The sequence below is a fragment of the Camellia sinensis genome, chromosome 2, assembly GCF_055761805.1.
Source record: "Camellia sinensis isolate YWXY chromosome 2, ASM5576180v1, whole genome shotgun sequence".
Classification (NCBI taxonomy): domain Eukaryota; kingdom Viridiplantae; phylum Streptophyta; class Magnoliopsida; order Ericales; family Theaceae; genus Camellia; species Camellia sinensis.
In genome coordinates this window covers 44,403,428-44,427,310 of record NC_138962.1, presented here as the reverse complement: position 1 = coordinate 44,427,310, position 23,883 = coordinate 44,403,428, and the positions used below count along the sequence as shown (strand labels likewise).

At 30.1% G+C, this 23,883-nt stretch overlaps 1 long non-coding RNA gene and 1 pseudogene across 1 annotated transcript; one reads left to right on the top strand and one right to left on the bottom strand.

Annotated features, from left to right (window-relative positions):
* The first annotated feature begins 12,383 nt into the window (after positions 1–12,383).
* LOC145819532 (uncharacterized) lies at positions 12,384–13,107 on the top strand. The gene is made up of 2 exons (XR_014360291.1): positions 12,384–12,809; positions 12,948–13,107. It is a non-coding gene; the product is annotated as an uncharacterized LOC145819532 (long non-coding RNA).
* Positions 13,108–21,915: 8,808 nt separating this feature from the next.
* On the bottom strand, positions 21,916–23,325 carry LOC114273964 (UDP-glycosyltransferase 79B9 pseudogene; annotated as a pseudogene).
* Between the last annotated feature and the right edge of the window lie 558 nt (positions 23,326–23,883).

Below are 23,883 nucleotides of genomic sequence, written 5' to 3'. Positions count from 1 at the left end.
TCGTATTTCACTTCTGTTTTCTATTCTTCATCTTGCTGCATTTTATTTCCGAAAGAAAGAGTGTAAACACTTAGTGTGTTCGTAAGGCAAACAGTTAGTAGTGCTGCTATTGTTTGTGGTAGATCATTTCATCCTGGGAGATAGACGTCCGAATTCTGAAAGCACCGTGGAGAGGACGAATCTGTCTTAAGGACACAGTGTTAAACACTGGACTTGATCAAAAAAAATAATTCGAAGAAATTAAATCAAGTAAGTTATTTAATTACTTTCAGTGTTATTTTTATTTGTTTATTTATTCAGATTTTAATTTTGTTTTTGTAACAAAATAAAATCTGTTTTGTTTTTATTTATTTATTTTTTATTTCGAGTTTGATTTTTGTAATCAAACATATTCTCTCCTTTTCTCTATTTCTTTTATTCTTGTTGTTGTTTTGTACACAACAGAATTAAATCTTTTTAAATACAGTGAAGATTGTCCAACAACAGGCCGTCCTGTAAAAGATGTTGATTCATCTGCTTGTTAGTTTGTTGCCTTTGAACGTCACAAAGAGTTTACAAGATGTCAACTTCTATATGCAAATCTAAAAAAACAGTTTGAATAATAATTTGTAAATTACAACTGAACGTCCAAAGTTCTGCCACATTATTCGTAATTCCAGTGGAATAAGCAAAGGCATGAAGAAAATATGCATGTAAAATACCACCAATACTTATCGGGCATGGATTCTCTTTAGCGGACCAATTAATATTCAATTTAGGATTATTTTAAGAATTAGTTATTTTAATTAATTTTTCAAAAAAATTATATAAAGAAAATTTTAAATTTTAAATTTTTAATAGTGATTTTTTTTTTCACTTTTTAATTATTTTAATATGTTGCAGAACATGTCATTTAGTGCGAATTACACTAACGGTCCCTATAGTTTGGGACTTGTGTCACTTTAATATTTGACTTTTCAATTGTGATATATTTGATCCTAAATTTTGAATCTCGTTCCAAATAAAGGCAATTAAAGACATTATTTGGTTTGAGTTTTTTGGATTAAGTTTTTTGAAAACTGAGTTTTTTGATTTTTGTGTTTTTTGTTTTTAGTGAATATTTTAAAAATTTTAAACATTTTTTTTACTTTTTTAGATGCACCTTACTTAGATGTATCTAAAAAGTAAAAAATTTGTGAAAAAATATTTTTAAAAATTAATAAATACATAAAAATATAAAAAATATACTGAATTCTCATATATTTTTTTTTGTATTTTTGGTATTTAGTGAATTTTTAAAAGGTTTTTTTCAATTTTTTTGACTTTTTAGGTATATTTATGTTAGGTGTGTCTAAAAATTAAAAAAAATTGTTTAAATATTTAAAAAAATCAGTAAAAACAAAAAAACACGAAAAATAAGAAAGTGGAATTTTCTGAAAATTATTTTTGAAAAATGATAACCAAGCAAGGTTGTTACTCCTTTTTAAGGGTAAAAACTTCAATTTAATAAAACATAAACTACCTTGACAAAAATAAATCTCAAAATTATTTTTTAGTTTTTAAAAATTATGTCTACTCACCAAAGATAAAATTATATAAAAATTATGTCTACTCACCAAAAAATTATTTTTTAATTTTTAATATGTGTTTGGATGATGATTATGTAATGGGTAATTGTTTTTGTTGATATGTTTAGATGGTTATCATGTAATAGATGTTTGTATTTATTGTTAATAGATATTTTTGCGTGAGGATCCTCTAGAGTTTCTTCTCTAGAGTGATCCCCTAGAGTGATCTATTGGAGGGCTGAGATTCTCCCTCACCAAAACGACGTTGTTTTGGTGTGTAATTTGAAAAAATAAATAAATAAATAAAAATCAGATTTCAAAACAAAGAGAAGGGCTGAGAGAGAGAGAGAGAGAGAAGGGTTGAGAGAAGGAGAGAAGAGGAGGACGTTGTCGGCATGGCTCCGCCGCTGCCGCGGAGATCTAGAAGACTTTCTGTCTCTGCCTTCGTCTTCGATCTGAAAGACTTTCTGTCCAACACACCACAGATCCGTCGCCGATCTCCATGTCCGCCGATCTCCATCGTCTTTGATTCTGTCTTGAAAAAACTAAATGATGCTTGTGTTGATTTAATCTTCTTTTTTTATTTATGTAGATCTCACATATCAAAATCCATTTTCATTTGATTCAATTTGTAAATATACATATAGATATACATCTATACATGGGGTCTGTAAATATACATATATACATATAGAGATATATATTCGTATAGGTTTGTCTTGATTGTGCACATAATGCAAGAGCACTTAAAAAAATTGAATGATGCTTGTGTTGATTTAATCTTCTTCATTTTCATTTGATTCAAAACAAAAGTGGGTTTGCCTTGTGGGATTGCTTTGTAGTTTTTGGTCATCTTCTAGGATCTAACTGTTTGGGACAAGAAAAAGAAGAAGAGGACAGAGGCTAACGTATGTTTTTTTTTTTTTTTAATATCAAAACGACGTTCGTTTTCTATCCCTTAATATCAACCATTGGATCTAACTCTAGGAGATCACTCTAGAGAAGAAACTCTAGAGGATCCTCACGCATTTTTGAATGGTTATCATGTAATAGATAGTTAATAGGTTTTTAATGTATAATCGATATGTTTAATATATGAAATATTTTTTGTTTTGGATTTTTTGATTTAACAGATTGGTAATGACATTAAAGTTGTCGCCATGTTTTATTTTTGAAAAAATAAAAATTAATTTAACCAAAATAAATATTAAAAAAATTATCTCGACCCTCTCAAAAGATAAAGTTATATAAAAATGATGTATTTTTAATTTTTTTCACCAATTTAATTTTTAATTTCTTAGAAATTTTTTTCAGAAAATAGATTCTGAAAACCAAATTAAACAAAACTTTATAACAAAAAAATGTTGCAACATTAGTCATTAAAAAAGGGGCAATTACATTTCAAACAACATATAAGTTAACAAACACAAAATAAGTTGTATGACGACTTTACCCTTCAAATGGAGTAACAATGTTTTCAATTATTCTCATTTGGAACGAGATTTAAAATTTAGGGTCAAACAGAATATAGATGGCATGGTTTTGAAAATTGGATCGGACCGACCAGTTCGACCGATTGAACCGTCAATCGGTCAGGGTTCCAGTCTGGATATACCCTCTAAACCATTCGAAGTCAAAAATCGGCATATTTAGAGAGAATCGAGAAAATCGACAATTGAACCGCCGAACCAGTCGACTCGGGAACGGTTTGCCGGGTCGATGAAATTAAAAAATTTGAACTTTTTTTTTTGTTGATATTTTCCAACTTTTTTTTTATTCTTTCTTTATTTTCTTTCTTTCCTTCTTTCTGTCTAATTATTTATATATATTATATATAAGAAAATTTTAATTGGAAACTCTTTTTCAAGAGTCTCATCTTGTGAGGAATCCCATTAAGAGTTTGAAATTATTGTGAAAGTCTCTACCTATTTATAGGAAAAAAAATTCTTCCAAAAAAATTCAAGAAATCCATATGGGATTCAATCAAATTTATTGGAGGGAGACTTGAAAATATGATATTCCTCCAAAATTTTTGCTCTTCTTTCAATCAAATTATTTGAATTAAAATCATATGGAGGGAATATTTAATATTTGATTTCCTCTTCCAAAATTAAAATTAATAATATTTTAAAATATATTATTATATTTTTTAGTAAAAAAAATATTAGGAGAAATATTTAATATAATTTAATACTTTTAATATTTTTAATTTATAATTTTATTACTTATATTTTTATATAAATATAATTTTAATATATTTATTACGTCACGATTTGATTCCGGTTCAATCCGATAGTTGAACCAGTGACCTGTCCATCCGATCCCTTTTCTGGTTCACTTACCAATCGGATTTTTAAAATATTGATAGATGATTGATTACTTGGAGACAATTTGACCTCGGATTTTTATATTAGAATTTTTTTTTTAGGTTACACAGATTTTGATAAATTGATAATTTCTTCGTGTGGTTTTTAATTCAAAGATTATATCAAATGAAGATTAAAATGAGAAACACTTTGTTGAAATTTTGTGATTTTTTTTTTTTTTGGTGGTTTACTTGGTTATGAAATGATTTTAGTTTTAAGATTTGGTGATTTTTTTTATTTACTAATCAAAATGGTTTTGACTATAAAGATTTTGTGATTTTTTTGTTCCAAATTAAATTTGTCTTGGTTATGACCCCAAATTGATGACAATTATAAATAATTATGACCGAACTGTTGGTACAATTTGGATTAAAAGGCGCAGTTTAGAGATTTATGAGTCCATTTTAGCTCTACTTTGGGGTGATTTGAAATGTTTAAATTTTAGTGTCTAAAAGATAAATTATCCATCTAAAAAATCAGAAAATTATCTCGACGAATTTGACATGTGGGACGGCGAGGGGTGGAAAGGGATGAGGTTGGAATCGCGATTTGTAGGTTCCCATTGGATTTGGGCCTTGTTTGGCAACAAAATGAGATTTTGTGGCCTTCTTGAGCAAGCTCTCCATTAGAGAGATGGAGTCAAATGGCCAAAATGTTAAAAATTACTTGAACAATATCTGTAGGGGCATAAGAAGACATGCACGTAAATTTGACACTAGAAGGAGGGTTGTTTGACAAACTCTCCCATTGTTCCAACCCAGTACGCTGGGGGGTTATGATAAGGACAATGTCCCACATTGCCTGGCAGGGATTCCCACTTCCACCTTATAGCGTATTGCCCCCCTTACCCCCACCTTGCATGTGGCCTTTTTCCCGGAGGAAAAAAACAGTGAGAATGGGGGGTAACAAGATCCGTCACTCAACCCCCAAGTGAACGATATTTGCAGGGGTATATGAGGACAGGTACGCAAACTTGGTGCTAAAAGGAGGGTTGTCCGGCAAACTCTCCCGTTGTTGCGGCCCAGTACGCTGGGAGGTTATGATGAGGACAATGTCCCACATCACCTGGGACTGGGAGGGACTCCCACTTCCACCTTATTAGCATGCTGGCCCCCTCTACCTTGTGATTGTGGGTTTGATTCCCACAGATAGCGCCAAATTTGCGTGCTTGTCCTCTCACGCCCCTGCAAATATTGTTCGCTTTGGGGTTAAATGACAGATCTGGTTGTCCCCTCTCATGGTTTTATTCCTCCTCGGGAGAAAAGTCCTCATACAAGGTGGAGGGGGTCAGTACGCTTATAATGTAGAAGTGAGAGTCCCTCTCAGGCGATGTGGGACATTATCCTCATCATAACCCCCCAACGTATTGTGCCACAACAGCAAGAGAGTTTGCTGGACAACTCTCCTTGTAGCACAAAATTTGCGTGTCTGTCCCGTCATACCCCTGCAGATATTGTCCACTTTGTGGTTGAGGGACGGATCTTGTTGTCCCTCCCTCATGGTTTTGTTCTTTCTCAGGAGAAAAAACCTCATTTATGATTATCTATTAAGGAATAAGATGATTTGATATTTATTTTGATTTTTAAAACTTTAGAATATCAACTTTCAAATTGAAAAAACTAATAAAAAAATTATGTGTAATAAATAAAAACTAAGGCTGTGTTTAGTAAGGCTTTGAACAGTTGATTTCACCCCTTGGTTTGAGTATAGTGTTTGGTTAGCGCTTTCAAAAATTGATTCCACACCCACTTTTCAAAACACGTCAACCCAGACGTCCCCTCGGACGTCCGGTCGGTTGACTAGAATTGTGTTCGTTTTTTTTTATTTTTAATATTTGAAATAAAAAATATTTTCAAAATTTTTTTAAATTTTTTTTATGAGTTTTGAATAGAATTTTGGATTGTGTATTTGGCTATGAGTTGTAAGTTTTTGAATCAAATATCATATGTCACATCATTCATTTCAAACTCAATTCAAAACTCTTTTCAAAACTCATAACCAAATAAAATTTTCACACTCAAATCATAATTTCAAAACTCACAAAATTAAAATACAACTCTATTTTCAAATCATAATTCTAAAACTCTATCAAACGCTACCTAAATTTTTTTTAAAAAATTTAAAAAATTGAATTATTTTTTTGTGCAAAATTGAAATTTTTGTGTCTACAAAGGAGCATGATGATGCAAGATTGATGTCCAAAATTGATGGGAAAAAAAAACACCTTTAAAAATGAAAAAATTGATAATGTTCTCAGTTTTAAAATTGAAAAAAACTGATAATATTATCGGTTTTATTGAATAGTTGAATCAAACCAATAAGTAGAAAGGCAAAAATTTTTAATCTCTTGCTCTGTTTTTTTATCAGTTAGTGAAACAATTATCTGAAACATTATGCAAAATTGATAATGTTCTTAGTCTTAAAAATTGAAAAAAAAAATTGATAATATTTTAAGTTTTACTAAATAGGATTTATTGGTTAAAAAAATTCTTAGATAGGACCTGAACTACCATAACATTTGTAAATAGGATCTTTAAGTAATTAACTCATTTTAAAAAAAAATAAGAATAAACCAAATAACACTTTTTTTTTTTTTTTTTTTGTGTGTGTGCTGATTTTTGAGAAATCTTAAGTGTCACTACCTAAATAGCATGAAGAAATATTTTAAGACCCCTAAATAATTTCTCCAAATAAAGAGTTAAAATATAATTTTTGATAAGTAAAATTGTTAAAAATATATATTTTTTAGTCATTAATCTCAATGTAGATGTATGAAAAATGTCTAAAACACCCGTATTCATTGAGTTTAATAATTAAGTTACACTTTTACAGACAGTTATACTTAATAAATAATTTACATTAAATATAAAGCAAATGATTGGAATTTAAATGAATAAAATTAAAATGTAGAATTTATTTTGTTGTACTAGTACTACAAAAGTGTTTATGCCTAATCTAATACAAAATGTGTTATGAAAGTGAATAAAAAATCTCAAGTTAAAAAGCATTTTTGTTGTCAGTAAAAATAATAATAAAAAAAGTCACTCAACTTTGTCCCTAACAAAAAAAATAAAAAAGCCACTGAATTTTCTGAATGCATTAATTTTTTTAGATTCTACCAAGAAAAAAAAAATCAATATTTCAAAAATTATTTTAAAAAATCAACTCCAAACTTTTAGTTGTGGAGAATTTTATTATACATACCTCATGCCATAAGCATCTCTAATTACGTTATTTTCTTCTTTAGTTATAACTAATTTTATTATTTAATTATGATATTATTTTGAGATATTTGATTATGACTTTTTTGTGTTAAGTCATGACTTTTATATATATATAGTTATGATTCAGAAAATATAGAATTATATTATTTTCTTCTATAAATAAGGTGCATATAATGCACACAGTTTGAGGGGTGTGTACCATAATCTCTCTCTTTAGTTATAGTTTTGCATTATTTTAATTGAATGAACAATAAATAAAAGAATGGGCAAAGCACCAATAAGTCCCAAATTTTATTTGTAGACTAATAAATCCTGTTTGAACGTTAATTACGTATATACCCATTTATTTAACACGTATTTTTTTTGGGTAGAGGGAAAATATAAGTTTTTACTGATGTTATAATGACAAAAATGCCCAAAAGCTTACTATAGGTTTTTTTTATGATTTCCCTCATTTCCGAACAAAACGGTCGAGATATTATGGAAGATTTTGGGTTTGTATCCCAACACTAGTGATTGGATCCTCATTTTTTGTGATCAAAAAATCACATTTGGCAATGTTGACCCTCCAATATTGAATGACACAATAACATGGCACACGACCCACAAAAAACCCTAGAAACCCAGTAAGATGTACGCGTCGTTAACATTACCAGAAATTATTCGCCTTGAGGCCTGAGGATTCTTGAACTCTGCTTGTCGGTGATATCGTGACGTTGGCGAACTAACGTCGTCAGTGATTCGGTGATGTTGTTGATGTAGTTGATGTTGTGATGTTGATGATGTTGCTGATGTTGATGATGTCATTGATGTGGATGATGTAGTTAATGTTGCTGATGTTGATGATGTCGCTAATGTGGAAGATGTTGATGATGTAGTTGATGTTGATGATGCAGTTGATGTTGCTAATGTTGATGATGTAGTTGATGTTGATGACGTTGCTGATGTCGCTAATAATGTTGGGAACTGAGACTTCAATTCCTTTGCGGTTGAAAATCCAAGAAGACTTCTTGGATGAAACAGTAGGGAAAATGGTGTGAATTAGTCTAGGGTTTTGCAAAGTGATTGGGTTTGGGGACAATCCATTGCATTTGATTGGGGATTTGAGGCTTGTGGTGTGGTGATGCATTCAAAGAACAGTGTTGAGAGAGCCAACAAGAGAGAGAGGGAGAGAGAGAAGGGTTTAGATGATGTTAAAGAAATGAGAGAGAGAGAGAGAGAGAGAGAGAGAGAGAGAGAGAGAGAGAGAGAGAGAGAGAGAGAGAGGGAGAGCATATATGCACACCATGACAAAATCAAAATGAAATCACAATATGGGCAAAAATGTAAACTCCATACACAATATATGAAAAACAAATATCATACAAAAAATAAAAATGACTAAATGGTTTAAGAAAAAACACTTAGGACTAACTATAGCAACATTTACCAAAAAAGAATTTATGAGTAATTTTTCCTAAAAGAATATATATTTATTTTATTTACTTTATGTCTAAAAAAATAATTTAAATGTTATAATCTTGTTTTATTTTTTTTATAGTAGTGAGAAAAAAAAAATTAAATTTCTATTTCTTACATTTAAATCATTCGACATTGGGTTTGGCCCAATAGTTTAGTAGGCACACCAAGAGTATGGTGAGATGGAGGGGTGGCCAGTGGCGGAGCTACGAAGGGACTAGGAGGGCACGTGCCTCCTCTCAAGTTTTGCAATTTTTTTTTGTTTTTTTGTTTTTGTTTTGCATATAAGGAAAATAATTAACTAATAAAAAAATTATATAGAAATAATATTTAGAATGATTTCTTAATGATATTTTTCAAATTACAAAAATAACGATAGTTGTTTTGATTGAAAATAAAAAAAATTACAACAAACCACATTATTAAAAAAATTTAGTGCAACAATGATATCAAATCATCACTTACATGTAAACATAGTTAACCCCACTACGAAAATGAGAAATTATTGAATTGTTAATTATATTTAACAAGTGTAATTGACCTTCCATGTTTTATTTTACTATTGATTAGTGATATCATATATCGATGATAATGTGGTATCACTATTATTTATATATTATATAATCTATTACAGACATATAAGACTCTTTTACGTTGTCTATAATACACTAGTTATAAGTAACATCAGATATTTCTAATTTTGATTTTTCACAACGTCAATTGTAAAAACAAAAATTTTAAAAATTTTCTATTAAATATTTAAAAAAATTTGCGTAATATTAATTAAAAAATTATTGTCTATTATTATTGATTATGAGAAAAAAAAATTTAAAATTTTAATTAATAAGTGCCCCTTCTAAACTATTTTTTTGGTTTTGCCACTGGGGTGACCGTACCGACTTGAAACCGACCATCGATTTCCGGGTTTGGACATGTTTGGGTCTGACTTAAGATGAGGTCATACTGGGCTGGGTCCACAGTTGAACGGTCTGAAAACATAATGAGTAGGAAACCGAATTTGTGCACAACTTCAAATCAAAACAATACATCCTATGGGAGTAGCGGATATTTCGATCCGCTCAAACTGATCAAATCGAATCGATTTATCGCATTTTGAATAGATGCGTAATAACGAGCGGACGGTTGCGGATTTATTTTTTTCAATCTGCCTAATTTTGGACAGATGGCAGATTTGAGGTTCATTTAGCTGCAACCAAACCGCCAAACTACGAGCACCTCTAGTAATTTGTAAGATTTTGTGTTTTCAATTTGTTTAGATATTCTGTTGTGTTTTCAATTTGGAAATCTTTTTATCAAATGGTAAGGGTTGACATTTGATATTTTTGTGTGGAAAATATAGGGCTTAATTTGTCATTTAAAAAAAAATCAAATTAAATAGTTTTTGAATAAAAAAAGTAATGAAATAGTTTTGATAATGCATGATTTTCATATATGTATTTATTATTGATATTTGACAATTTACTTGATAATCTTTTGGTTATGTTGAGTTGAATTATTATCCAAAAAAAAATAAATATTAGGCAAATTATTGTATTATGTTCAAAATTTGTAAAAGTTTAAACCGCCAAACCAATTCGCATCCATCCGTCAATCTGCTTAATTCGTATCCGTCGATTCGGACGATGAATGCAGATTGATTTTTTCCAATCCATCCAATCAGCAGACGAATGGCAGATTAGAGATTTCCTAGCCGCAACCGAACCACGAACACCCCTAATACATCCATTTCACCTGTACACTAGAATGATATATGTCTAGTATAAAATATACTTATATTACCACTGTTTAGTTTAAAAATAAATAAAAAAGAATAAAGCAACTAATTTATTAATGAGTAAATCACATTACACTTTCTTTTATGTCATATTTATACATTTAATAATCATTAATTAATTAGTAATTGTCTTTTTTTAATTTAAATTTAATCCTTGAAAAAAATCAATTTCAAAATTATTTTTGCAATTGTATAAAAATTAGTTTTGAGAAATTATTTGCATTCATTAGAAAAGAGTTCAATAAAATAAAAGGGCTAGTCAAGATAATTTGTGCCTAACACATTTAAACTTGGCCAAATCCACCCATTTGTCACCTCTAGGTGGGGGTTAGAGGTTTGAGCTAATATAGCAATGGTGAACTCTTTGAGTTGTAATCTAACTATATTAAGAGCAACTCAAATAGTGAGTTATCTGAGCATCTATTGCTATAAAATAGCATGAAATTCACTTTTTTCATCTCCAACAGTGAACTATTAAAGTTGCTAAATTATACTTTTGTTATATCTTGTATCAAATTTGGCATAAGTTTTACCTAAAGTTAAAGTTGCCAACACAACAACATTGTTCAAAAATACTGTTCATCTTCTTCCTTCACTTTTTTGTCTTTTCATAAAAGTTTAAAAAATCAACTAAAATAGTCGTTTGGTAACTTTCAATTTTAGTTAAAAAGTTATTATAAGTTTTCACGTAATTCTCGCATTTTTCTACATTTCTTTTCGTAAAAAGTTAAAAAATTATTAAAATAATCTGTTTCCAAATGAAATCTCTACAAAACTTCGTGCCTCCATTGAAGAAGAAGAAAAAGTTCATCAAGTAATTGATCAATCCATTTTTTATTTCCACTCTCAAATGGCGATAGATGTGTTCCTCACTCAGATCTCTCCTCCACATCTCTCTCCGCCTACGAATCTGTACGTATTAATTTCTCGCCACATTTCATCAGATCTTAATATTACATGTATATGTCTGTCCGTAGTCTTTTGATCTATTGCTTGTTCATCTCATCCACTTTTTTTATTTGAGTTCTCATTTAAAGTGTATAGTAGATGCAATTCTGTTGCTTGATCTAAAAGCACGTTTTTTTCCCTTGAAAAAATTATTGATTATTTTGATGAAGTTTCGTTATATTGATCTTACTAACAGCCACTGCTTACGTTCAAAGATATTCACCAGCGAGATTTCAACTAAAAATAAATAGTACATTTGATTGCTAGATTATGATGAGAAAATTGATAGAATTGTGGGGATTAATCATATATATAAATAGTATTTTTTTTTCTTTTTTATGTGGTACATTTTAAATATATGTTTAAAATAAAAAAATCACATTAATGTCTTTGTATTTACATATAATGTTTTATACAAATTTAATTTCAATTACAATAACTAATTTTTTATATATATAAAACAGCATGTGTTTAATCATATATTTTATATCTTTTGTCTATGTTTTTGATATCTCAACATTAATTTATATTTAATATTTTATTCAACATGAAATTATTTATTATAAAATATTTATATTAATTTAAATTTTATATACCTATATACAAGGGTACTCAAGCCAAAAATTCAAAATTGATTTTTTTAAATCTAAAAGTCTAGACGTTTATGTTTTTTTTTTTTTTTGTCTAAAAAGCCAAACTCAAACAAAAAGATCAAACTACTCACACACGCACATATATATATATATATATATATATATATATATTAGTTTTTGTTTAGAATGCGAGTTAACTTTTTTTTTATTTTTTTGTTATTTTAGTTTGAGACTAAAAAATTTCGTTTTGGATGAATTTTTAGATTTTTTTTTGACTTTTATGAAAAAAGAAAAAAATTATAATTTGCATGTGTCTTTTTTATTTTTTTGACTTTTATAAGAAAAAATATAAAATAATTATAATTTGAATGTGACATTTTATCTTATTAACTTTTTAATTTATTTTATTTTTAGGAACAAAAAACCGAAAAAAAAAAAAAAAAAAAAAATTATGCCAAACATAGACTTACACGGTAGGCAAAGTAAAACAACAGACCCTCTCCTCCCTTGATCTCCGATTCCACCACCAACTCGTCGGCGTCGGCGTCGGCGTCATCCACTCCGACGACAGCCTGCGATCGCCGACTTCCACTACCGTGTTGCCGTCTCCGTCGCCGTCCTCGCCAAAACGAACCCCCCTCTCTCTCTTCTCCTCACCTCCTCACCTCCGTCGCTGCCTTGCCGCCGACTCATCACCAATCGTCGATCGAAGAACCACCGCTTGTATCGGCGGCGGTGTTGATATCATCAGCGCCTGTGACATTAGTCGTCGCGATCGCTGAATTGGCGATGTGAGGGCTCCAAATCTGCTGGATCTGTGATAGATCTGAGATGTGAAGGCTTCGGATCTGCTGGATCGGTGGTAGATCTGAGTTGTGGTAACCCTTCTCTCTCTCCTCTTATACAAATTTCAATTATATATATATACGTATATGTATCTCTGTGTATATTTACTAATTTATTTTCTGGATCTTATTCTCTGTCTCTGGCTTGCTTCGTTGTGGCAAGAGTTGCAGGAAATTTGAAAACATTGATTTGAGTTGCTGGATCTGCTTGATTTTTGTTGTTGTTGTTGTTGTTGTATAATAGTATACAGTCTACTGGAATAACATTAGATCATGCATTTTCCCAAAACATAGTATAATAGTATATAATAGATAAGTGTTTGGCCTGGAACTACTGGAATATCAATCTGGATAAGTGTTTGTATGTTTTGGGAATTGTTTTTGAACAGAAAAGCTTCATATATCTATACTATTATTTTTTTCTGTCCAACAAAATTGAACAGATGTTTTCAACAGATAGGGGAAAAAAATTTAAACAGATAAAAAAATAGTTGGACAGAAAATTTATACAAACAAAAATTTGAATAGAAATTTTTTTCAGCAAAAATTTAACAGATAAGTTTAAAAATTGAACAAATAAAAAAATGTGTTTGATTTTTTTGATTTTCTTTCAATTTGTTTCATTTCTTGTTCAATTTTATTTTATTTTATTTTTTCTTTCTGTTGGGGAGCTAAGAAAAAAAAATTAGAATAGTTGTTGAGTGATTTGAAATTTGGCTGGTGGTGATATGTTGAAAAGTCCAAGCTAACAGATTAAATATCTGTTGAAGCTGGTGATGATCTGTGACTGATTGTTGAATTGTTATTTTAACAAATTAAAAATAATTTTGAACATAAAGAAATTTGGCTTGGTGATGATCTATGACAGATATTTGAACAGATAATGAAATTTGGATAGGTATTTGAACAGATAAAGGAAAAAATTATATAGATATAAAAATATATACAGATAAAATTTTGATAGAAAATTTGTACAGATAAAAATATTGAACAGATAAAAAATTGGACACAAAATTTGGACAGATAAAAAATTTATATAGAAAAAATTTAAATAGATAGAGATAAAAAATTTGGACAAATAGAAAAAAATTTGAACAGAGAGATGAAAAATTTGAACAAATAGAAAATAATTTGAACAAATAGTCAAAAAAATCAACAGATAAAATAAGTCAATAGATAAATTAAGGGGTAAAATTGAAAACAAAATGTCCTTCAAAATAAGTAAAAGAATTTTTTACCAAACTATTTTACAAATGGTGGACCTTTCACCAATAAAAAAAATATACACTGGACCTAATGTCTTATACACTTTCTAAATTGGATTTATCGCCAATTTTCTCCATATACAATATGTGTGAATAATTCAAAAAGAATATTAAAGAAAATAGTAAATTACAAACACACCTCTTGAGATTTACTTAAATTACAAATTATCCCCTGTGGTTTTAAAAATTACATTATGCCCCCTAAGGTTTTTAATTTTATAACAAATAAGTCATTTTATTAATAAATTATTAAGTTAATTAATAGTTTTTTAATAATGTTAAAATTTTATTTCAATTAATAATTCAGATAATTTTATTATTGTATACGTGAATAGTTAGAAATTTTACTTTTTTAATTAATTTTGTTAAATAAAAAATTCTGACAGGAAGGTAGTTGTAATTTTCAAACCACAAGGGACAATTCGTATTTTAAGCAAATCTCAGGAGTTATATTTATAATTTATCCTAAATTTTGTATAGCTCTATTTCTACATATTTTTAATTGCCAAATAAATATAAAACTAAAATTAAAATTAAATAATAAGAACCACTTTTAGTTTTATATTACTAATTATATTTCTAATTTAACTATTATTTTTAATATCAAAATAAATATTTATTTTACTATCTCATAATTTAATATATACCATATAAAATCAGTATATGATAATTATATTTTTATAGCATAATAGAACTAAAATTATCAAAATAAACAAATAATTTAACTAAATTTATTAGATATAAGTATCTAAGTAACATTTTATAGAACACAGGTTAAAATTATTAAAATAAATAATTTAAATTAAAATTTTATTTTAAATTAAAATTAATATTATTATTTTGTAACACATATCATATTATAAAATATCACTATATTAACTAAACTTAACTCCATTGTGATTTTATGTTAGATATCATATTTCTAAAAATAATTTATATATACGTGTAACGTCCAATTTGATATTGATTAATTAAAATAATAGAACTCAATACTTTTTTTTGTTAAGTTTTAGAAGATAAATTGACAAGTGTCAGATGATAAATAGTGCGAAACATTATTTTTAAGAAAAATGATTCATTGAAAATGATTGTTTATATTTAAGACACCTATTGATGTTTCTTGAATAATTTTTAAATAAAAATTTTGAATTTATAGTATTATTAATAATACACCTTCATAAGACTGTCAAAAAGATATGTAAAAAGACAAATAGCGTGTGTCATATACACCTTATAAGTAAATGGCACAATTCCATATTTTCTAAGCCATAAAAATAAAAATAAACAAATAAACAAACAAACAAATGTAAGTCATAACCAAATATCTTGAAATAATATTATAATTAAAGAATAAAATTAATTATAATTAAAAAAATGCAATTAAAGATGTATATGATATGAGTGGCTGTATAATAAAATTATCCTCAGTTGTAAATTTTTTTTTTTAAAAGAAGATGTTGCAATTGGTGAATATGACAGTTATGAAACCAACCTATTATGTAAAATTTTTGGGAAGTTGCTATTTTAATGAGTTATTTTAATTTTTAGCTATTTTAGGCACCGTTTGGGAAGAAGGTTTTCATGTTTTTTTGGCTATTTTAGTCACAAAAAATAAAATAGGCTATTTTCGTCACAACAAACAAAACATCACATCCAACCCATAATCATTACACTCTTCTCTCACAAAAAAAAGTCAAAAAAACTAAAAAGTCAAAAAGTCTTTTCCAAACCAAGCTTTTTAGCCCAGGCTAAAATGGAATTGGGGTCACTGCTGTGCCTCATTTTGTGGTGAATTATGGATTTATTTTTATAATCTGAACCGTTCATGTTATAAGATTTGTTGAGTACTTCATGCCTACCAAAAATTATATTAATCGAATACCAATAACTATATGATTGATAATAAAAAAAATAAACAAGAAGTTTTTCTTTTGAAAAATAGTATAAAAATATGCAATTCGATCATATAGTTATTGATATCCGATTAATATGATTTTTGGTAGGCTTGAATTACTCAACAAATCTTACAAAATAAACGGTTCAGATCATAAAAATAAACTCATAATGCATTTCAAAATGAGGCACAATAGTCACTGCTGTGCCTTTGGCACAACAGTGACCCCAAGTCCGGCTAAAATAGCCAAAAAAGTCAAAAAATTAAAAAGTCAACCCACTTCCCAAACGGAGGCTTAGTATGTCAAAATTTTTGTGTTTGAAAAGATGATTGAATTTTTTTTAGTTAGATTTAATGTTTGTAAAAAAAAAAATTACGAATTTAATGTGACATTTTATTTTATTAATTATTTTAACTTACTTTTTTTTTTTTTGTGAAATGAGTTAAAATCCCACTTCCCAATTGAGTTAAAATCCCACTTCCCAAAGAGGCCCATTGATGCCGGTGCTTATAAATGCTAAAAAATGGATCTAAGACCATCTCCAACGGTTTACCAAACTTGACATCAAATTTAAATTTAGGTGAAAAAGTCACTGTTTGGTACTCCAACGGTTGCACCAAATCGGTATCAAATTGAGAATTCATCAAAAAATTCATCAAAGTGAGAATAAGCTGCAGATTTTACCAAATTACTGTTCCTGACCGTTGGAAGAGCTGAACCGGTCAACCAGCCGGTTGCCCGGCCGGTTGACCACTAAAAGGTTCAAACAGTTCAAATGGGTTGGTTCAAACAATTCAAAAAATATATATATATTTTTGCCTTACTGGTCAACTAGCCGGTCGACCACTAAAAGGTTCAAACAGTTCAAATAGGCAGATTCAAACAATTCAAAAAAAAAAAAAATTTTTTTGCCTTATCGGTCGACCGGCCGGTCGACCAATCGGTTGTCCCTGGAACAGATTTGATGAAAATTAACCATTGGAGCATTCTATATCAGATTGAGAAAATGGTCATTTTTTTACTCAGATTTGATGAAAAATTAGGTGAACCGTTGGAGATGCTCTAAACAGGGGCAGGACAAAAAGACAGAGAAAACACTTTCTATTTTTAGATATGGACTTGTTAGAGTAGGCTAGTCGTTAGGGCTAAGTAAGGAATCCGTGAAATTCGTAATTCGATCCAGTCTAGTCTAATTCAATAGGTTTGGATTGATTTTTTGAACCCGTGATTCGGTTCCGGATTGAAAAATTAAAAACCTGTAGTTCACGGATTGGTTCCAGATTAAATCCCACGGTTCCGGATTGGAACCGATCCGGACCGTATAAAAATAGTTTATATTTTTATTATGCACCCTCCTACATAGTATCTTCTTTTATTTCATATAAAACTTAAATCCAAACCTAAACTCGCATAATATATTTTTTTATTACTTTTGTTTGCTAGTTTTTAGTGTTTATTTGTAATGGTCTAAATACTTATGGTGAAACTAGTTTTTCTTATGATTGTATAAATTCTACAATAGTATGTCGCTATTATGAAAAAATATGTTGCTATTGTGAAACTAACATGGTACTATATTTATATTTTTATGAAATTCAAGTGTTATATATATTTTTTGTTATTTAATTATGTAAATCTGTGGTCCTAAATCGATCAAATCCGTATTTAAATGGATTGGTTCGGATTGGTTCCACGATCTAAACAGATTGGATTGGTTTCAATTTTTTAGGAACCATAGATAACGGATTGATTTTGATTTTACCTCAATCTGGTTCAATCCGGACCATGCTCACCCCTTAGTAGTTGTTAGATATGATGTACTGTGTACTAAGCATTTCCTTTTCAAAATTTATCCAATTCTTTTAGAATAAATTACAAACACACCTCTAAAGTTTATTTAAATTACAAATTATCTCTTGTGATTTTAGAAATTATATTATACTCTTTAATGTTTTTAATTTTATAATAAATATGTCTTTTTATTAATAAATTATCAAATTAATTAACAGTTTTTAATAATGTTAAAATTTTATTTCAATTAATAATTTAGATAATTTTATTATTGTATAGGTGAACAGTTAAAAATTTTACTTTTTCAATTAATTCTGTTAAATAAAAAATTCTAACAGGGTGGTATTTGTAATTTTTCAAATCACAAGGAATAATTCATATTTTAAGCAAATTTTGGAGGTGTTGAGTATTTGTAATTTGTATAATGGATAGGGTCATAATTTAAAAAAAAAAATAATGCCATTACATATATTGATTTACTAATTAATATATTAATTAGTACGTGTAGTGCCATCGTTTGCAATTAAATCTTTTTACGTAATTGTTTTCTTGCGATTATTCTAAAGAGGTTTTTGAATCTTCAAGGCAAAGCAGAATCATTACAATTGCTTGATCTTTGATCATTTGGTAAATACTTAGCTGCTCATCGATACGGTATTAGAAATTTACCAATAATATCAAACACTGCAACATTTTCTTAGTTTAGTGACATTTGAAAGTGCCACAAAACTATTCTTCTAATGACATTTTTTGGTCTTGTGGCATTTTGAACAAGTGCCATTTTTATCGGTGCCACGGTAGATACGAATGCCACGGTAGATACTTGCAAGTGCCACTGCACCATCATGACTGAAAACTTTCAATGACATTTTAATGTCATGGTAGATATTATTTGTGGCACTATCAAGCGCCATTAAAAAAAGAGTTAGTGACACTTATAAGTGTCATTACACCATCAATACTAAAACTTTTCAATGACACTTTAATGTCATGGTAGGCACTATTCGTGACGCTATCAAGTGCCATTCATGACGATAATTCGTTGTAGAACAATTTGATCTGCTCTTGCGGAGACTCGAACCGCCAACCTTCCGCACCATAAACCTTATACACCACACTCTTCCCACTACACCTCTATACCATCACATGATTATATATGCAACATATATTATTTATATAGTACATACATCCATATTAATATAAAAGTATATGTATAAACATAATTATTTTATTGAACATAATTTATGTAAAATAAACTATTTACTACCAAAATAAAAAAGACCACTTTTGGCGACTAAAAATATTTTTTTGTCGCCAATTCTATACTTTTGGCTATAATTATTTTTTAGTTGCTAAAAAACTTAACTTTTGTCGACCAAAATTAGATTTGGTAGTCGAAGATGCACTTTCAGCTACCAAAATTTTGGTCACCAAAAAATTTTATTCCCGCCTTAGGATTTTAGTTCTCCGGTGCTAAAAATGACCACTTTTGGCGACTAAACTTATTTTTTAGTCGCCAATTGTAGACTTTTGGCTACTAAAATTTTTTTTGACACCAAAAAGCTTTACTTTTGGCTACTAAAATTTTTTTAGTCAGTAAAACTCATATAATTAGCGACCAAACTTATTTTTATTCGCCAATTGTAGACTTTTGGCTACTAAATTTTTTTAGTCGCTAAAAAGCTTTATTTTGGGCTATTAAAATTTTTTTAGTCACTAAAACCCATATAATCAGCGACCAAACTTAGTTTTAGTCGCCAATTGTAGACTTTTGGCTACTAAAATTGTTTAGTCGCCAAAAAGCTTTACTTTTGGCAACTAATGCTGTTTTGGTTGCTGAAAGCTATACTTTCAGCGACCAAATTTTTTTGGTCAGGAAATTTAGTCGCCGAATATGTTTTTTCTTGTAGTGTATATTGAGTTTAATTCATTTATTTTTAATCATTTACTGCATTTTAAAAATTTAGAAAATATATTGGCATTTTTTGTTTTTTCAAAAATGTCATTATAAGCTTGGAAAGTTTTTGGCTTAGTGGCATTTCTCAAAATGCTATAAAATATTTGTTTATGACACTTTTCACCTAAGTGCCATAAAAAGTAATTTGTGCCTACCTAGTGTCCTGACATTTTTTAAAAAATGCCATTGCAACTAAAGTTTAGTGGCATCTGTTGGTAAATGTCACGAACATAATTTTTTGTGTCATTATTTTATAAAATGTCATAAAATTGATGTGACATTTCTTTATTGAAATGCCACTAGAGCCTTATATGTTTTGTGGTTCTATGGCATTTTTCTAAAATATTTAATGCCAATTTTTATTTTTGTGGCATTTTCTAAAAACATGCTACTAGTGTAGTGTCACTAAAGTGTAAATTTGTTGTAATGACATTTTTGTTGTAGTGAAGTGACACTTTTTTTAATTGAAATGCCACTAGAACCTTGTATGTTTGTGGCTCTATGACATTTTTCTAAAAAATGCCATCAAATATTCTTTTTGTGACATTTTTTAAGAACATGCCACTAGTATGGTGTCACTAAAATATGTTTTTGTTGTAGTGTTGTGACACTTGTTTATTGAAATGTCACTAGAGCCTTTTATGTTTGTCGTTTTGTGGCATTTTTCAAAAACGTGCCACTAAATATCATTTTTGTGGCATTTTCTAAAAATATGCCACTAGTGTAGTGCCACTAAAGTATGTTTTTGTTGTAGTTTTGTGACACTTGTTCATTGAAATGTCACTAGAACCTTTTATGTTTGTCGTTTTGTGGCATTTTTCAAAAACGTGCCACTAAATATCATTTTTTGTGGCATTTTCTAAAAATATGCCACTAGTGTAGTGCCACTAAAGTATGTTTTTGTTGTAGTGAAAAATAAATTTGATATAAAGATTTATTTTTTGTATTTTAAAACTAAATATTTTTTTACAACTAGAGGAGGTGGATCTTAAAGGTCACCCACGAGAACAATAATGCTTGAGACCATTAAAAGTGGTGCTCTAAAAGCATCACTAGTGATGTGGCAGTGGATGGGACCCACTGCTTGTGTCGTGTTTTTTATTTATTTATTTATTTAAAGTGCTTGCCAACTCATTAGTGGTGCTTTAGAGCACCACTTTTAGTGGGATGTATCATTACCGCCCACGAGAAACTTAAGAGCTTGCACCAGAGAAAGTACTCCAGGAGGAAGTTAGTACGTCACATCAAGTTACATTTTTTATTTTTAATAATTTATTGAGCAATTTTTTCAAAGGAAAATGTTTGAGGGCCACAATTTTTGTGGCCACAATGGCTCAAAACTGTCAAAACGACTTCGTTTTGGCATGTTTTGCACCCAAAACGACGTCGTTTTGACAGTTTTGAGCCATTGTGACCACAAAAATTGTGACCCTCTAGCATTGTTGTTTTTCAAATTGCGTACCACCCTTTCTCATGAAAATACATAAATAAGTAACATTGAAAAACTAGAAGCTCAAAAAAAATTACATCGCACACGCCTGAAGATCATAGAATTGCAATCACCTTGCTTGGTTTCTAGTTTTGCAAAATACTTTTTAGAAAATTCTACTTTCTTATTTTCTGTATTTTTTTGTTTTTACTGAATTTTTTTAATATTTTAAGTAATGTTTTTACTTTTTAGACACACAAAACATAAATACACCTAAAAAGTAAAAAAACTGTAAAAAAAACTTTTAAAAATTCACTAAATATCAAAAATACAAAAAAAATATAAGAATTCAGTACATTTTTTGTATTTTTATGTATTTATTAATTTTTTAAAATATTTTTTCACAAATTTTTTATTTTTTAGATACATCTAAGTAAGATGCATCTAAAAAAGTAAAAAAAAATCAATTTTCAAAAAACTTAATTCAAAAAACTCAAACCAAACATAGGAAATCAGATTAATATGAGACTTTTAAAATAGAGACACGTCAATCACACAGAAAGCTCATGCAATTGTTTTTCGAATCGAGCAAGGATCTTCTAGAGTGATTTTTTCCTAAAGTTTTCTAGAGTGCTATATTGTGTGGTTGAGATTTACAGGCAAATCACATCAATTTTTCTAGAGTGCTATATTGTGTGGTTGAGATTTACTGGCAAATCACATCAATTTTTTCTGATGTGACTTGCCAGTAAATCTCAACCACACAATATAGCACTCTAGGAAACTTTAGAGAAATTTCACTCTAGAGGATCCTTGATGTTTCGAATCTATCTATATTGTCAGTCATGAAGCCTTGGCTTGTTAGGGTTTCTTTCCACTTGAGATGATTTTTCTTTACCAATTTGCCCATCTCGTTATCTTTATCCATTACGGAGCAAATAGACTCGCACAAACTCTCTTTCAAAAACCAACCATTTTCATCTCTTGCTACCTCCACAGCTACCTTCAATTCCTCAGCCATTAACCTAGTGTTGAGGATTTGATCACATAGATGTGGTACAAGCACTATTTGAGCATTGCTCAATAGAGACTCCCACATCGATCCAAATCCGCAGTGATTCACAAAACACCCAACAGATGGGTGACCTAATATTTGTGGTTGTTGCACCCATCCTCCATAAACCACTCCTCTCCCTCCAACCCTCTCTTTAAACCCCTTCGGCAACGCTTCTTCCACCGTCGCCGCTCCTGCAGGCAGTTTTAAGGCTACTAAAAATGGTAGCCCCGTTAACTCAAACCCTAGAACAAGTTCTTGGAATTGGTCCTTTTCAAGGATCAATTGGCTTCCAAATGCACAGAACACAACGGAGTTGCGCTCGAACCCCTCCAGCCACCTCGCCCACCGGTCTTCAAGCGGCCTTTCCATTTTCATCACTTCATGCAGGACAGGTCCTGTTAGAAACACAGGTTTTCCATACTGGCTTCCTATGTAGTCACAAAATTGTCCCTCAATTTGTTGGCATGTTCTAATAGAGATTGCATCGCATTCTTTCATGGAGGTTGTGAAACGACCATGGAGCGTTATTCAACGGCCAAATTCAAATGATATGACAGGCGGTGCTAGAACTTCGTGTCTGCGTAACACCACGGTGGAAGATGGGTAGCCTGGTGGTGGCTTTGCCATTTCGGCCTCCATTAGTGTCATGTCCTCGAAAACTTTACGTGCAGGGACTAGTTGGATTGCCACCGTCACTGCAGAAGCAGCACTCTAGAACACGATCTTCATGAAGCCAATCTTTGATGCTAGTTCTGGCATCCAATGGGCGGTGTCAAAGAGAACAAAATTAGGTTTCACTTTGCGTAGCAATGTTTCCACCTGATCGCGAGTGAGGTCCATGGCAGTCCCTAGGTGAGTGGTTAAGAGAATTGGTATCTCAGAAGCTGTCTCGGCGCCTAGAGGGAGGCCTTCGACGTGTGGGACGGTGAGGGGATAGAAAGTGATAAGGTCGGGATGGAGATTTGTAGGTTCCCATTGGATTTGGACTTTTTTGGCAACAAAAATGAGATTTTGTGGCCTCTTTGAGCGAGCTCGTTGGAAAGATGGAGGTATGGAGTCAAGTGCCCAAAGACAAACCATGGAAACATGGCTACGTGAAGCTTTGAATCATTGTTCTGAGCCATTAGTTAGCTCTTCAATGTTGTTTCTGGCTATTCTCTGTGTAGTTGTATTTGTGTCTGTGTGGCGAGCTTGGTTTGCAAGTGCCTCTATATATATAGTCAAATAATGGAGATTTCAATTATTATTTATTTATTTTCGGTACCTTGTTGCTATAATACATATTTCTCTTTTATATGATTGTTGATAGTAGATAGGAGTGCTGATTAAAAATTTATTAATAATAAAAAAGAATTGCCTTAAAAGAGATCACTGTTATCCAATTAACAAATACTATAATATTAGAAATTCATAAATTTCACTTAAAAATTATTTTAAAATATCGATACGGTGAATTTAGATTCATTGTACAAATAGAATTCATAATATATACACATTCAATCTCTATTGTTGTCCTCAATCTAAAAGAAATATCTCCTTAGTTGCCCAATGTACCGCCACCTGAGCAGGTGGGGCCCACCTCCTCTCCAAATGGGTTTGTTCCCTTTGATTCCCTTTCTCCCGTTTTGTCTGTTGATAAACACAGTATTTCATTTTGTTTGTGCAAAAATGTTATAAAACTTTTGTGTTAGTGTGTACACTTTAATATAATGT